The sequence below is a fragment of the Limulus polyphemus genome, unplaced genomic scaffold (assembly GCF_000517525.1).
Source record: "Limulus polyphemus unplaced genomic scaffold, Limulus_polyphemus-2.1.2 Scaffold888, whole genome shotgun sequence".
Taxonomy (NCBI): domain Eukaryota; kingdom Metazoa; phylum Arthropoda; class Merostomata; order Xiphosura; family Limulidae; genus Limulus; species Limulus polyphemus.
Genome location: NW_013666498.1, coordinates 305,792 through 310,258, shown reverse-complemented (window position 1 = coordinate 310,258; position 4,467 = coordinate 305,792).

Sequence of the window (4,467 nt, the reverse complement as noted above, 5' to 3'; positions counted from 1 at the left end):
TAAAGTTGATTCTTGAAAGTCAAGATTTATACTCTCTAAAATTTTCTAAATTCTTTTTCAACATAAGCTCTTCGAAGTCATTCAAGCATCACAGAAATGTAGAAGCCACTTAAACACCGTTAAACTAGTCGGAAATGCTTTCTTTTATACAAGTCAGAAACACTTCGTTTTATTAGAGTTAACAATGTGTATATTTATAACAATGTCTCCACCCTTATTATTATTGATTATAGTTTTACAAGCCACTATTTTGACTCCACTAAAATTGATAAGTACTGTAGACATGGAGTCAAAATAGGGACTTGTAGCTTGAGAAAATAATGTAAGCATTATTTCCGGCCTAGTCTGTTTCCTTTTTTTAATGTTCCTAGTTGTAGACTTGAAAATATAATCTTTACATTGTGATCAAACTTGTTTCTGTACTTTTTTGATGATCTCTATTCCCCTTTTTAAATTAACAACTAATAATTATCTTGTAAAAGTTATACTGTATAGTAAAGTCGTAAGGGTTTATGTTCAGATTTATAATGCTTCGTGTGTAAAAGTTACATCTGTAAAACTTACATACTTAAGTGAATAAAATTACAGATTCCAAAAACAACAACAACAAAAAAAACACTGTAGTGGGATTTTTTACTACAAATTTCCAGCCTATTGGTTGCATTGCTTCACCAGCCATCACAATTTAAAATCATAACATTAAGTCTGTAAAACTTGTTAGTCAGAAAAGATTGCAATTACATTTTGACACAATGTAATTGAACGTGTAACAGAAATTTTACTTTGCTGTTGTTTTCAGTCGATAAATAAAAAAATAGATTGGCTGATAGTATTATATTTATTGACATTGTCCAAACACTAATCTATTTGATATGTTGAATAGCTTGTCTTTCGTGCACGAGACTTTTGAATAAAAATATTGATTGTCATTTTATTAAAAACTCAAATTTTTGCTAATATTAGTAAACGGAGTTTATAATAATTGAAACAATATAGGCGAAGCTCCATACAAATGGTTGGCACCTCCTGTGGCTCGTCGATAAGTTTAGGGCTTATAACGTTACAATTCAGGGTTCTACCCCTATTGTAGTCATAGGAAAAAGGCCCGTTGTAAAGCTTATGCTTAACAACAAACAAACACAGCTGTCTGAGTCATTTGTAGAGTTTATTTACTAATCATCACACATGTCATTCAAGAGGGAACGGTAGCTGAAGAAGAAATAAACTATGTGATTGCAAACATTATATTCATATATCAGATTGTATAAAATACCTATATTCTGATGGCTCAGTGTAGAGCTTGACAGATTATAGGTCTAAAATTCGTGGTTAGATCCCTACAGTGGGCACAGCTTTGCCTAACAACAAACACATAGTCAAACTACAAAGCTTTGTTTGTTTGTTTTGAATTTCGCGCAAAGCTACGCGAGGGCTATCTGCGCTAGCCGTCCCTAATTTAGCAGTGTAAGACTAGAGGGAAAGCAGCTAGTCATCACCACCCTCCGCCAACGCTTGGGCTACTTTTTTACCAACGAATAGTGGATTGACCATCACATTATAACGCCCCCACGGCTGAAATGGATGGGGATTCGAACCCACGACCCTCAGATTGGAAGTCGAAAGCCCTAACCACTTGGCCATGCCAGGCCTTAACTACAAAGCATCTTTTGAAGCAATACAATAAAAATGACTCTTTCGTGTAACTATGTAAAGAAACAATAAAGCAGAAATGAAAAGCGGGTCAATTAGCAATGTTAAAAACTGTACAATCCTTGCAACTGTTAAAACATTATTCTAAATGCAAATAGAGTTAAATGTCACAATAATAAAAGTAATACAAGTTACTTAAAACTTGCTTTATATTTACTGTATCGTTTTCACTTCTTCCCCTACATCAAAACATTTGTACAACATACAGCTCAGGTATCAGTAGCACAAGATTTGGATATCTGAAAACTTGAAGTAAAGGGGCTTTATTTTATTGGAGAGTACATTAGCATTCTCTATGTAGGGATGGCATGGATACCCATATTAAAGCAATACAAAAAACATCTGGATTTTCTTTGATATAGTTCACACATGAGTTGACCTCAAATAATGGGGGTAAGATACAATGACGTCACAGTTACACAAAATGACACCAGAGGGCGTTGGAGCCATCCGATGATGTAACCAGCAATGATGACATCCACAAAGTGGCACCAAAGAGCGCGTTGCTAGGCCGCCATCACAGGCAGACATAACATCAGAAACGATTATGTGTAGAAAGTGGATCAATATGTCTCAAATTGTAATCAATGAATATACTTAATTACAATATCTAAAGCAATACAGTCACTTAATGTATAAAACACTTCAATAATTCATTAGTTCTATATTTAATCATACTTTTACATTTCCTGACCTTTTATATGTAAATCATCTATAGTCCTGTAAAGGCCGCTTATTTAACATGCAATATTACGATAATCATACTGTTTCACTAGTTTATCTTTATTCAGATAACTATGTTCTTGACAAAATATTTCATTTTACACATGTAACTTTATATTTTTAAAACATATAAGTTTTATGAAGGTAGGCAATGTTACTAAAGATTGTATACATATTTCAACTTACATTTAATTGCATACATTCTACAAAGATGTTTCTATACTTCCATAGGACAGCATGCAGGTTTCAACATTTCTCATCTTACCTTGTATTTATAGAACGATAATGCTATTTAATATTTTTTTTATATTCAACAAGACAGCCAATTGCTTTTGTTTGTTTTATTACACATTTAACAAATACTGATTATTATTTTAATTTCTACATTTAAACATACTTTTTAATTATTGTCCTGAAAAGGATGCTTATCTGAATATCATCCACTTTCAATAGTTGTCTTTATCCATAAATCTATGCTCTTGACAAAATATTTCAATTTGTTTCTTTTCTTACGATAATGGACAAGAAAATACACTGCAAATTTTGATTTAACATAAATATTATAGTTTAGTTTCTATATTTGAGCACATTTTTTACAATTAATGTCCTGAAAAGGACACTTATTTAAATATCATCCACTTTCACTAGTTTGACTTTATCCATAAACCTAAGTTCTTAACAAAATATGTTATTTCACTTATAACACTAGAAACTGGGTTTCGATACCCGTGATGGGCAGAGTACATATAGCCCATTGAGCAGCTTTGTGCTTAGCTACAAACAAATGTAATTTTTATTATTTTAATGACCTTCATGATGAGTATGTGTTCTTCGCATATTAAATTCGAAGGCAAAATTTCGCATAGTTTCAATCAACCAGTAAAGGAATGCACAGACGTTTGTGTTTCTCACCTTAAGTGATTCATAGAAACAAGAATAATTAATTAGCACTGATTTATTTTTCTCTGTTTTAAAACAGTCATTAGTGCATCTAAGTTTAAAATTTGAAATATTGGGATAAAATATTGGTTTATTGACTTTTTTCTATTTGGGGGAGCCCGTATTGTTGGGCCTTCAAAGATTAGAAGTTTCAATCAGTCTCAGTCTAACTATATAACATTCCTTATTTACATCAGAACGACTTCTTGCCACTAAATAAAATACTAATCTTAAGTAATCTCACAAACACTTGTAGATCTTGGTGTTGCAGTTAATCTCAAACGAATAAATTTATAATACTTCCACACTAACTTACTGAATAGTCCCACATTTCAAAGAAACATTTTAACACAGGAGAATTACGCGTCATACTTTAGAACTCCAAAATGATGTATGTTGCCGAATGAAAGGGTATTGCTGGAAAGCTAGTTAGCAAAGTTTCGATGGAAGCTACAGTACTCAATACAAATAATACAGCGAAAATAGTCTGTTCTATTTGTACATAAATAATGATCGTAATAAAAATAATGTAATGTACCTATTTTAAGAAATCATATGTTTAGTGATATAGGTATAACAAAAATCCAGTCTCAGCATTTTTTATTATTTTCACTTGTCGATGTGGCAAACCAAAATATTGGTAAAAAGTGCGAAATCAATATATCATTAAAACAAAAAGGATACATAGCATATAACCATGCTTTGGTTAAAGAAGATATGTAGAATATGACCATTCTCTGGTTTAAGAGGATATACATAATATGACCATGCTTTGGTTAAAGAAGATATGTAGAATATGACCATTCTCTGGTTTAAGAGGATATACATAATATGACCATTTTCTGGTTTAAAAAGATATATAAAATATGTCCATTCTCTGGATTAAGAGGATATATAGAATATGACCATTCTCTGGTTGAAAAGGATATATAGAATATGACCATGCTTTGGTTAAAGAAGATATGTAGAATATGACCATTCTCTGGTTTAAGAGGATATACATAATATGACCATGCTTTGGTTAAAGAAGATATGTAGAATATGACCATTCTCTGGTTTAAGAGGATATACATAATATGACCATGCTTTGGTTAA